The sequence below is a fragment of the Lissotriton vulgaris genome, unplaced genomic scaffold (assembly GCF_964263255.1).
Source record: "Lissotriton vulgaris unplaced genomic scaffold, aLisVul1.2 SCAFFOLD_1088, whole genome shotgun sequence".
Classification (NCBI taxonomy): Eukaryota; Metazoa; Chordata; class Amphibia; order Caudata; family Salamandridae; genus Lissotriton; species Lissotriton vulgaris.
The window spans coordinates 221,941-235,049 of record NW_028251602.1 but is presented as its reverse complement, the minus strand read 5'-3'; the positions used below and the strand labels follow the sequence as shown (position 1 = coordinate 235,049).

At 44.8% G+C, this 13,109-nt stretch overlaps 1 protein-coding gene across 4 annotated transcripts in view; it reads right to left on the bottom strand.

Annotated features, from left to right (window-relative positions):
* The window catches only part of LOC147662829 (uncharacterized), an 86,435-nt gene that overhangs the window by 18,730 nt on the left and 54,596 nt on the right, over nucleotides 1-13,109 (bottom strand). For 2 of the 4 annotated variants that reach the window (XM_086950877.1, XM_086950876.1), the window contains exon 3: nucleotides 8,081-8,134. The exons of the other annotated variants lie outside the window; for them this stretch is intronic. The gene's annotated coding sequence lies outside the window, so the exon portion shown is untranslated. The remainder of the gene's footprint in view (nucleotides 1-8,080; nucleotides 8,135-13,109) is intronic. 4 annotated transcript variants of the gene reach the window in all.

Genomic DNA, 13,109 nt, shown 5'->3' with positions numbered 1-13,109 from the left:
AATTAACCTTGAAAAGGAAATGCGTGTTGCGATCTCAAAAATAACTCCGAGATATCAAGAGCTATGTAAGGGAAAACAAGCACATCCATCTCACTAGGATTTGCAAGGTAAATTCGGACTCTGTTGTTTTTCCTGGTCATTAAAAACTTCTGTATAATAAAATATCTTTTTCAAACTACTGTTGTGTGGTCCAAAAAAGTCTTGTATTGTTTCTCACTTAACAAGTTTTTATTAAACAACTTATCTTCTTATTTTGTTACTAATATCATCATTATAATACCTTCATTGCGTCTCAATTACTTTAAGGAAGACAACTGGAAGTACTCCCGATGTCGGGCTTGCATCCAGTCCACCGGTAAAAAAAAAAAAATTGTGGGGAGCCACGGCCAACTGCCGATTAGGTCAAGGGAGCCACGGGTCAAAAAAGTTTGGGAACCACTGACTTAGGGGATTGTGACTACTTGGTGGCCATCATGGCTGCAGGTTTCCAGTTTCCAGAGCACTGGCAGCAACAGGAAGGGGTTGATTCCTCCTTTAGTTTGCGGGGGCGAGAGGTGGAGGGTGGTGTGTTAAAGGGGAAAAAGTCAACACAATTGTAGGGATAAAGGTGGAAAAAAGCAAGTGCATATCTAAGATGGAAAGTAAGCAACAAAGTAATCAAAAAAATATTCAAAAGCTAATGGAGGTAAATAATAGAAAAAGCAGGGAGGAATTAATGCTAGGATGGCAGTGATAAAGTGCTTAGCATGGAATGTGGTTGGTCTCAACAGCAAGATTAAGAGACAGTTAGTAGCAGAAGAACTTAAAATGTATAACCCCCAGATTGTTATGCTGTGAGAAACACACCTTTCTTACAAAGATAGAGGTTTTCTGAGACATTTAGGTTATGAAGTGATAGTTAGCTCGGCGCAAACTAGGTCTATTCGGGGGGTAGCTATTTTGAAGAGTAACCGATTTGGAGCAGAAATTTGTAGGACATAGTCTGATAAAGGGGGTAGATGGGCTATCGCGCAGGTGAAAATAGTCGGTGAAAAGTATGTGTTTTGTTCACTCTATGACCCAAACGTAGATGATCCTACTATAATAGAGGCAGTGACTTTGGAGTTATTAAATTGGCACGGGGAGCGGGTGGATTATGGAGTAGACACTACAAGGAGAGGGGCTATTCAAATGATGAGGAAAACCCGGGCAGCTATATGGGAGCTGGGGCGTTTGCTGGCAATCAAGGATGTTTGGAGGACCCTCTATCCCAATATAGCAGGTTATACGTACTACTCTGCCCCTCATAAGCTATATTTAAGAATTGATATGGCTTGGGCATCAGACAATATCTTATGGTTCAGCAATATGGAAATATGTCTGAGGGTAAAGTCAGACCATAACCCTGTTCTTTTCACACTTAAAATCTCCCCCGAGCATAAAAGCTCTCGAACTTTCTCCTTTCCCAGATATTTGCGGACAGATGAAGGGTTTACGACTAAGATTAAGAAACAACTTAAGGAGTTCTTTGAAATTAACATAGGATCAGCCTCTCCCATAGTAGTATGGGACAGATTTAAACACCTTGGCTGCTATGGGTTTTCCCCTCCTGTGCTTCTTTGTGAGCTTTCCCATTGTTCATGACGAGCTCAGCTCGTCATGGGCACAGCTCAACCGTGCCTCATGACGAGCTGAGCTCGTCATGAGCATCGAAGGGGTTAAGGCAACAACTAGAGGATTTGTCCAGCAATTTATTTTGAGACAAAACAAAGAGCAGAAAACGAAATTGGAAGCAACTAAATAGGAAATACGAAAGATAGAAAATGATCATATAGAGGCAGTTACCAGAGGCCATCAAAACCAAGACGAGCTGGGGTGCAAACTAGTGGATCTTAGATCAGCACTGAAAAAGACATTCAGGGAGAGGAGTATAGTGACACTGAATAATTATCGTCTTTCTCAGTATGAGTCTGGGGAAAAGACAGGTAAGATTTTAGCTTTAGCTTTTAGAGTAACTGATGACAGGGCCAAGACAACTATAAAGAAGATTAAGGGGATCGATAATAAATTATATGAACGCCCAAATCAAATATTGGAACAATGTGTGGCTTATTACCAAGAGCTATATACTCTGGATAATTAGCCAAAGGAAGAGGAAATATATAATTATATACAAGATAATCCTGTGTTAAGTATGGAGGCGGAAATAACCAATTCTCTAGCTAGGGACATAACAATGGAAGAGATAAGGTTAGCAATTACTTTCCTACCATAAGGCAAAGCAGCAGGAGACGATACCATTCCTTTGGAATTTTATAAGCAATTTATGGAGAAACTATTGATATCACTTAGTCAGGTTATAGGATTTATTGGTGAAGAAGGCAGGGCTCCTGACTCATGTAAAGTAACGCAAATCATTTTTTTCTCTAAAAAGAATAAAAAGGCAGATGAGTACGGGTCGCATCGGCCGATATTACTCATTAACACAGACGCAAAGATTTTTTAAAAAATACTAGCAAATCGATTATCTCTAGTGTTACCTAGTATGGGGTTGCCTTACCAGCATTGCTTTATTCAAGGGAGAGACACGACTGCACATGTGAATATGGCTGTCTCTGCTTTCGATGCTGCAAAAATACAGTCAACATCACTCGGTATGATATTGTTAGATGCTGAGAAAGCATTCGACTGAGTGGGGTGGGACTTCTTGTGGGCCATACTTGACGCTTTCGACATTAAGGGGCAATATCTCCCTTGGATAAAATCTCTATATGATAAACCCAGGGCTAAATTAATGTATGCAGGTTTACAATCAATTGCTTTTTCGATTCTCCGGGGCACCTGGCAAGGGTGCCCCCTATCACCACTTTTATTTGCTCTTGATATAGAGCCTTTTGTTTCAATCCTCCGAAATCAGCAGCTAATCCACCCCTTCTCGCTTAGGGATAACTCCCTTAAAGTCATTGAATATGCCGATGACACAGCTGTGTTCTCAATGGACCTGCAGGGGGCTATCCAAGTGATTACAGATGAAGCGCAAAAGTTCGGTTTGATATCTGGGTACAAACTGAATATCAACAAGACTCAGATCCTACTGAACTATAAATTAGCGCTTCCGATACAGGGGGTTTGTTCAACTGCTATATATTTGGGAGTAAAGATGGCGGCACAGATTGAAGGAATAATTCCTTTAAATTACGAGACTCTGCTGAAGGAGACGGCTAAATCATTTAAGAATTGGCATATGCTGCCTATTGGTATTATAGGGAGTATAAACTACATAAATATGAAGATTCTGCCCAAATTTCTGTACCAGTTTAGATCTGTTCCGTTGTGATTGTCTAGGTTTTTTTAAAGCGATTAGACGGGATTCTCAGCAGTTTTATTTGGGGCTATAAAAAAGCGAGAAAAGTTCTGGATCTGTTAAAAACTCCCCTTTAGCCATGGGGTCTAAACTTCCCGGATTTTAGAATTTATTTTTGGGCTGCTTTTTTTGGTCGCCTCCGTAGCTTTATTCACTCTGAGAAAAGCACCTACTATCACAAATTTATATTGTCAGCAGAGAGCAATTTATTTTTGTTTAGAACTAGTGACCCAAACTATTCTAAAAGGGTTCAATTTAAGATGATTCACGAGGGCATAACAATATGGTGTGCAATCGCTCTTAAGTATGGCTTGACATTTGTGAATAGAAAATTACCCCTTTTGGGTAATCCAGGGTTGGCAAGCACCCGGCAAGTAATCGCTGGATCAATTATGGGGTAACATGCCTAGGAGACTGTTAAGTGACTTATGCCTTTCATTACTCTGGTGGTGTCTTCCCTGTTGCTCAGCTAGTATGTGTGCTAGAATGCCTGATGACCTCATGGAATTTTTGGGTGCATGGCTTGAGTGTAGAGTGGCAGTTGAGGGCAGGCAGGCAGGCTGAGCGACAGGGAGGTTGCTCCTGGTGGGGTTTACATTTCCATCTACTCATCTTCTTATCCTGAACGTAACCTGGAACTTAAGCCTGAATAACAATGCTATCCTGTTTTGTATACCTCGCTACTGGACTTTCTGTGTACAACAGGGACCTATACGACTATGGTGGTTTTATGAATTTCGGTAAAATGCAGATTGTCTATAAGCTTACGGATAATATGCAGTTTAAATATATACAGATTCATGACTATTTTGTTAATCATCTGAAACTGGTGAATCTATCCCATTCAGATATATGGGACTGTTAATATGGTTCTAATGATAAATCTATGATTAGCAGAGCATATGAAACCTTATGTGGTCACAGATTGGAGGATAGCCCAAGAATAGCTGCCGTTGGACTAGAATTACGGGGACACCAGTCTCAGCTAAAAATATAACATATTCACTAAGTAAAATTGTTAGGGTAGTACATTCTTCCAGTTTGCGAATTCAACAGTTCCGTACAATCTGCTTATTATATTACACTTGGGTCGAATTCCAAAATGGTCATTAAATAATCAGGCAAATGATAGGACAAAATGTCCAAGGTGCGAGTAATATGCGGCAGACATACAACATATGTTCGTTACATGCCCTGAACTTTCATTATGTTGGCAGAAAGTGGAACAAATTTTGATGCAAAAATTGGGGATAGAAACACCACTAACGGTCATGGAAATATTGTTGTGGGCAAGGGACCCGAGATTTGGTAATGAAGATCTTTTAAAAATTATGAAAACACTGCTAAACATCTTTTTTCAGTACCCATCTTATTTTTACACCAGACGAAGACGACCAGCTAACAGTAAAAAAATGAAATTTGGTTGGTTAAATCATCAAACGGCCCATCCATGGAGGAAACCTAATAAAGTAGGTAAGGAATTGGTCACCACTCTAGAACATTTAGGTTTGAGAGTAATCAACGGGAGAACACTGGATGATAATCCACCAAGTTTAACACATTATGGACCAACTTTGGGGTCTGTCATTGACTATACTATTCTTTCCTTGCCACTAATCCAACAACTAAGCACGTTTAAAATTAAGTGCACAACGGATAGTGATCATTCAATTCAGCAAATAGCAATAAACATACATCTGGACAGATTCCAGTCCGTTCCAACAATCGATGAGGGAAGTCCAGTAACTACCCACAAACTAGTGAATTGGTCATCTAATCGACTTCCGGAACTCGCAGGCAAAGCCAAAACAATACTGGAGGATAGTATATCGTTATCTTCCACCGTATTAAATGCCTGGATCAAATTTGTGATTTAAGTAACTAAACCGAAATCAAATTCAACATTGAGACGGACCAAAATCTATACTCACCCATCATTACAGAAAATCGAAGAGCTAAAAAAGGGCCTGAGAAGAGAAATAAGGAAGGTAAAAAAACAAGGAAACCAACCAGATGCATGGGGCAAGTTAAAACAACTTAAGAAGGAATTTAAGAAAAACGTTTGGTAAGAAAAAAGAAAAAACAACAGATGAGTTCTGGGAAAAGTTGGTTTACAATTGCAAACAGTCAAATGTCAAAGCATTTTGGAAAACAATAAATGATTTAAACAAGACTCACAAAGTAATAGCATCATCGAATGTTACAGAGGAAGATTGGGTTGCGTATCTAAAAAAACTTTATTGATGAAGAACAGCTGAAAGTAAATAAAAACAACAAAATTAAGAAAACTACTGAACGTGGGTTAGAAATCAGGATTAAATATTGCCATATCATGAGCTTGTACCCACTTTAGATGATACATCGTGTACGCTTACTAGAGTCGAAAATGTTATTAAATCAGGAAGAAGTGACAGTGCCCCAGGATCAAATGGCATCCCACAGGCCATATTTAAATTGGACCCAAAATATTGGGCCAATCCAATAATGCCACTATTTAAAGAGGTGGAAAATACAGATATGATTCCAGATGGTTGGAGGGGGATCTATAATAAACCCCATCTTTAAGGGTGCAGACAAAACAAAACCATCTAATTACAGATTAATAGCCCTTATTGACTACGAAGCAAACTATTATGCATCAATAATATTGGAAGATCTAATAGAGAGGTCAAATGCTAAGAATCTGATTCCACCCCATCAAACAGGCTTCCGGAAAGGGTATGGTACCTCAATTAATATGTTAACAGTAGCACTAATTGTGGAAAAAAGCAAACGCCTAAAGAAAAAATTACAACTCTGCTTTATAGATCTGAAAGATGCTTTTGATCGGGTGGATCGACCCCTCCTATGGGCTAAATTAAGACGTTGGGTATACAAGAATTTTTTTAAGATCAATTGAATTAATATATACTGAAACAAGGATTCAAATCAAGGTAGGGGACAGGACCAAACTATCAAGGAAAATACCAAACACAAGGGGTCTTAAGGAAGGGTGTGTGCTAGCTCCACATCTGTTTAACCTATTTATGGCAGATTTGACTACCCACCTGGATCTAGTTAACTCACATGCTCCAAGGTTACGTCCACTGACGAGATCCCATATAGCATACACTGATGACATTGTGCTGCTGAGTCATAGAGAAATCGGACTTCAAGGATTGATCAAAGAAACAGCGGCGTATACAAAACTTAACAAAATCCATGCTTATTGGGAACAATCTGTGTCTCTTTAAAGATCAAGCTGGATAATGTAACCATAGAAGAAGTCAGTACCTATAATTAATTGGGTTTTAATTTTGATAAAAATGTTAACTGTCATGCCCATCAGCAGTTTGTGGTTAGGAAGAACAATGCTTTAATACACGCATACAGCTTGCTCCATAAAAACTAGAGGTCCCTCCTACCAACCACTTCTCTCTGTAATTAACGCAAAATTGCTTCCCTCTCTAACCTATGCAAGTATGGTGATGCATGGTAGGGATTCCAAAATGTTAGACAGATTACAAATCAAAACATACAAACAGGTATTTAATTTGCCCGGTAATGCCTCCCCAGCCCAAATTCGTTTGGAATTTGGACTAACACAGCCAAACATAGCAAGAAGGTACCAGTTCATTAAAACCATGCACAAAATACAAAATAATCAATCTAGCCCTCTAGTCAGCGCGTTATGGGAAGCTGTGTCCAACGATGACAATTCAAGTTACAATAAATATCTGTTCTCATCTTTACAACTAACCAATGCGGGTGATTTGTGGGACTTGAACTTGTCGCATCCTACGTTTTGTCAGGCCATGAATAAAGCGGCAAAATTTAATTTGTTAGTTGATAAAAGTATATTTTCACGGCGAGCCCATTGCTACCTGCAACTTACCTTCAGCTAAACTATCTGGTGCATCTTAAGAAAAAACTATTGGCCATGCGCCTAGTTGATCTACAGTCTCTGTCAGACAAACCACTTTGGCGATATAAAGGATCAAAAATGTGCAAACTATGTGATGCCCCAGGCAAGGACTTTGTGCATTTGGTCTGTATATGTCCCAAACTGAACAATGCACGTCGAGTACTTTTAAAGCGCTTATTTAACGAGCGAGGGATTCGTACGTGTAGAACAGCCATTATGAGAAGTCTGGACTCCACAGATCCCCAGCTAAATTGTAAACTTCTGAAGTTTTTACAATCTCATGATAAAGTGGTAAAACAGTATTGTAAGTAGTATTCAACAACACAAGGATCCTGTACAGACGCAAGATTATAAGACATCGATATGATGATAAAACAATAGCAGGATGACGATATCTAGAACTACCGAATTTCTGTCTCTTCTTACCGATGCATACTCTACACTAATAATCTGGTGAAGTGTCCCAACAATTATGAATTGAATGCATTTTAATAACGTTCTATTTTAACAAATCCATGATATTATTTTGTGTTGCACCAATATTTATCAATGTTTTAATGAAAATGGATTATAATTTTTTTATATGTATCTAAACTTGTATTGTGACAGTTTTTATTAACTAATAACAATAAACAATAAACTGAAATTGAAACACTGCACACTGGGAGTGTTCATTTATTCTTTTTTTCCAGTGATCTATGAAAGGGCAATTTAATTGAACAAGGGAATTGGCCTGTTGTAATCACTGCTTCAAATGCCACCATAGACAGAGCTGTGTCCAGTTAGCTCAGTGGAATTCACCATTTCAAATTGAGGGGGTGATAAGGACTTACTTTGTGGCCTGAAACTCATCACACTCCTCCGACAGGGCCCAGGCACTGCAACACCTGACAAAGGAAAAACATCACAACCTTAAAGGAAACCAAAAAGGGCAAGAAAAGAAAAAACACAAAACAAACAGAGGAACGAGAGAAAAAATAGACTATCTTCCACTCTCACCACAAGTACCCAGCATGACCCCTAAAGTGGCAAAGAAGACAGAAAAGGTCATGATGGGAGGACGTAAAGAGGTGGAAGTCAGATCCAGAGAGAAGAGATGCAGAAAGAACAGACATAGGGAGGATAGTATCACGTGGTGTAGAGGAGGAGAGAAATGCACCAATTGTAAAGGAACAGGAGGCAAGTGCTCACAGCCCAGTGCATCCTGACCTGATAAGGAACCTGACCTGCACTAGGCACCCAACATGTTCCATCAGGTTGTCGTCGGAAGTCTGATAGCAACAAGAACAGTGTAAGGAGGGAGTCAAATACTGAAGTTGGAGAGACATAAACCGAGATCGAGAGAGTGAAAAGAGAAAGAAGAAACAGGCAACAAGGCATCAATGTGAGCATATATAGTCTTTATTGCTTGATTAATTAAAATCATTTCAATCACAACATGTTAATTCATCAAAATAAAACACAGCATCTTAATTCACCAAAATTAAACACATTTACATTTAAAACAAGAAATCTTCTTTTCACATAATACAAAAAACAATGCCATAAATACATTTTAAAGTGACGGAGTGCTTTGCATACTATTTCCATGAATATCACAAAGGAATGTTATCAACCAATAAGCATTCAATTCCCATCCTTTCAAAAGTGCTAATGCGCAAAAAGTGCATCAGTTGGCTGCGATGGTAAACCGGCTGTTATTACATTTCAAATAATACCATTGTAGCAAAAATATTTAATTAATGAAATTTAAAAACCGTTAAAATTAATTGCTACAAGGACATAGAATTAGAGGCAATCTGCCCTATATTAAACCTTTTTCAACCTTTATACCAGTTGACATAGTAGTGGAACCGATTCACCGGATAATGACATGATTAATGCCCGACGTGCAGATCTCACACCACTCATCAGAAAATAAGGTCTAAGATTAATCAACTACGTACAAGAGTTTCCTGAGGCCATCCACAGAATCTACAATTAGAATCCGGCCACTGTTTGATCCAAGAACGGATGCCCTCCTTTGTTGGATTTATACTCATACGTAGCCTTAGAAACATTTTTTTAAACAAGGCATCAATGTGTTGACGCTTTTTATTTACAAATTATCTAAAGGGATAATGTGGAGGGTCATTAAAGGACCGCTCCCTGGTTAGAGGCCTTTGGAGGTGTAAGGCCATATTAAAGATTTAAAATACTTACAGTAGTCATAAGCATGGTTACTCTTTCAGAGAAATATACTTGCACCATATCTATTTTTGTGATTAGGACTTTTTTTGCATTTATTGCAGTGCACGGCCCCTCGGCCCACAGCTCAGGTGCATGTGCCTCTCAAAACCACTCTAGTTCGTTATCAGGGTGGGAGTTTACATTGACAGATGGGCACAGTGATGTAAACTCCTCGGCCAGAAGCGAAAAGGCTACTCCTCCAACTGAGAGGGGATGGGCAGTGTGTGGGAGCCCCCTACCTCTTGCTGCCTGTTAGACAGGACCTGGAGGGTCGGCCGAGGACAAGAGGAGAGGTCTCCGGGGAGAGCCGTCTCCAGCGATCGTACAGACAAGTAACTTCCCCCCCACAGATGGACACCACACAAAGATAAGGTTTAACGTTCTTTATAAGCAAATCTTGAAGTACGGTAGGATGGTACAAGGAGGTCTGGACTCAGGGGTCCCCTCTGTTCTTAGTCTCTCGGAAGGAAAAGGGGGTAGCGGGACAGTCTTGTTACCAGTTGGCAGTAGATGAAATGATGGTAGCTCTCAATCCTCGAGCTCGGCATTCTAGGAGGTCGGGCCGCGGCAGCGCCAGCAGGTCCCGAGGAGATCGTAGATGGTACCGGGCCGCGGCAGCGCCAGCAGGTCCCGAAGCGGTCGTAGATGGTAACGGGCCGCGGCAGCGCCAGCAGGTCCCGACGAGGATGAAGGTTGCAGAACGCCGCGGCAGCACCAGCAGGCAGGACGACAGTTCACAAGGCAGGGCTGCGGCAGCGCCAGCAGTCCGTCAAGGATGAGTTCTTCACGGTGTCTCTCGACTCCAGGATACAACTGCCTTCCTGCTCTGGAGCTGCCCCAGTTATAGGTCTGGCGCCCTTTGATGTCCGGGCCCTCGCACTTGGAGGTCGGGAGGTCCGGGATGAGGGAGTCCAGACACCCAGCAGGGGGGTGGAGCCAGCGCCCGGGGAGGCTGGGGGCGATCGGCACCTGGCGGGGGAGAGCCATCAACACTTCTCTCTCCCATTGACTTGCCAAGTGGTCCGTTCACCTCCTGGGTGGATGGTGGTGCCGGGATGTCGGGGCCTGGCCAGGCCCAGGGTTAGGGTCGAGCTGAGGCCACGCGGCCTCGTGGTGCAGTGTCCAAGATGGCGGCTGGGCCCGGGCAATGGTGCTGGTGGATGCCCAGGCCGGTGATATGGAGATGTTCGGGGGCAGGCGTCCCGTGTGGGACGGGTTACGGGTGGCTTCTGAGGGTGGCTTCTGGAGCGTCGGTGTCCTGGCTCTGTCATGCGGGGAGGGAGCAAGCCCCCTTCTGGGGCCTGTCCAACAGGCGTCCCCCCCAGCTGAAGGCGGGGAGAGTCACCCATCCTCTTGGGGACTCTCTCCGTCGAGGCGGAAAAAGCGTGACAGGCCATCCGCATTGGCGTGATCTTGCCCAGGGCGATGCTCCACAGTGAAGTCCATCCCTTGCAGGGAGATGGACCATCGCAGCAGTTTGGGATTCTCCCGCCGCATCTGCATTAACCATTGCAGGGGGCGATGGTCTGTTTGTACCCGGAAGTGGGTACCGAAGAGGTAGGGCCGGAGCTTCTTGAGGGCCCACACCACTGCGAAGGCCTCCCGCTCGATGGTACTCCAGCGCTGTTCTCGGGCCAGTAGGCGTCGGCTGATGAAGGCCACCGGCTGATCGACCCCTTCGGAGTTGAGTTGCGAGAGGACGGCCCCAATGCCATGGTCCGAGGCATCGGTCTGGACTATAAACTCACGGCTGTAGTCGGGGGCCTGGAGCACCGGGGCGGTGCACATGGCGGCCTTCAGTTTCTCGAAGGCCGCTTGACAGTCTGGGGTCCAGTTGACCGTTTTGGGATGCTTTTTGGATGTGAGTTCCGTGAGGGGCCCCACAATGCTGCCATAGTCCTTCACAAACCTCTGGTAGTACCCAGTGAGCCCCAAGAAGGCTCGTACCTCGGTTTGGGTGACGGGGGGCTGCCAGGACTGGATGGCAGCGATCTTGAGTTGGAGAGGGGCCACCAGACCGCTCCCTACTTGGTGTCCCAGGTAGGTCACGGACCCTTGGCCGATTTGGCATTTGCTGGCCTTGATGGTGAGGCCAGCTCACTGAAGGGCCTGTAGGACCTCTCGGAGGTGGCAGAGGTGGTCTGACCAGTGGCGGCTGTATACTGCGATATCGTCCAGGTAGGCGGCGCTGAAGTCTTCGAGGCCTGCCAATACCTGGTTCACAAGTCTTTGAAAAGTGGCTGGAGCGTTTTTCATACCGAAGGGCATCACAGTGAATTGGTAGTGCCCATCCGGGGTGGAGAAAGCGGATCGTTCTTGGGCCCTGGGGGTGAGGCCGATCTGCCAGTAGCTCGCTGTCAGGTCGAAGATGCTTAGGTAGCGGGCAGCCCCCATGCGGTCGACCAATTCATCTGCTCGGGGGATAGGATGAGCGTCGGTTCGGGTGACAGCGTTCAGACCCCGATAGTCAACGCAGAACCGGAGCTCGGGGGTGGTACCCGGGGCGGCCGCTTTGGGTACCAGTACGACTGGGCTGGCCCAGGGGCTGTCTGAGGGCTTGATGACCCCGAGTGCGAGCATTTTGGTAACCTCTTCTTGGATGCAGGCGCGCACCCGGTCCGGGACTCGATAGGCCCGGTGTCGGATAGGGGGACTGTCCCCAGTATCCACGTCGTGAAGGCACCAGGGGGTGACCCCGGGAGTGAGGGAAAACCGGTCCGCAAATTGCAACAGGAGGGTCCGACAGCCTTGGCGCTGCTCCGGGGTCAGGGCATCGGAGAGTCGGACCCCATCCACGGAACCATCTCTCTCACGGGTCCTCAGCAGGTCAGGGAGGGGCTCGGAGTCTTCTTCCGCCCCACTGTCTGTAGCCATCAGGAGGCTGAGCTCCGAGCGCACAAAGTGTGGTTTGAGTCTGTTGGCGTGGAGGACCCGGAGGGGGTTTCGGGGGGACTCCATGTCGATGAGATAGGTGACAGGGCCTTTGCGTTCGACCACCTTGAAGGGTCCTGTCCATTTATCTTGCAAGGCTCGGTGGGGGACATCACCCACACCTGCTGACCAGGTTCGAACTCAATGGAGGAGGCATGTTGATCGTACCATTTCTTCATGTCCTCCTGACTGGCCTCTAGGTTGGCTTTAGCGATCTCTCTGAATCGCCTGGTCTGGTTGCGGAGTCAGGAGGTACTTGTAGACATCCGGAGGGGTTTTCAGGGGGGCCATCTCCCATTCTTCTTTCACTAGGCTGAGGGGCCCTCGGACAGGGTGCCCGTACAGGAGCTCGAAAGGGCGGAAGCCGAGGGACTTCTGGGGGACTTCTCGGTAGGCGAAGAGGAGGCACGGTAATAGCACGTCCCACTGGCGGCGTAGGGGCTCCTCCAGCCCCATAATCATTCCCTTGAGGGTGCGGTTGAACCGCTCGACCAGTCCGTTTCCTTGCGGGTGATAGGGGGTTGTGAAACGGTAGGTGACCCCGCACTGCTGCCAGAGGGATTTCATATACTTTGAAATAAAGTTCGTGCCCCGGTCACTGACGACCTCCAGGGGGAAGCCCACTCGCGAGAAGATCCCCATCAAGGCTCGGCCTACTACTGGTGCTGTCACTGTTCGAAGGGGGATGGCCTCGGGATAACG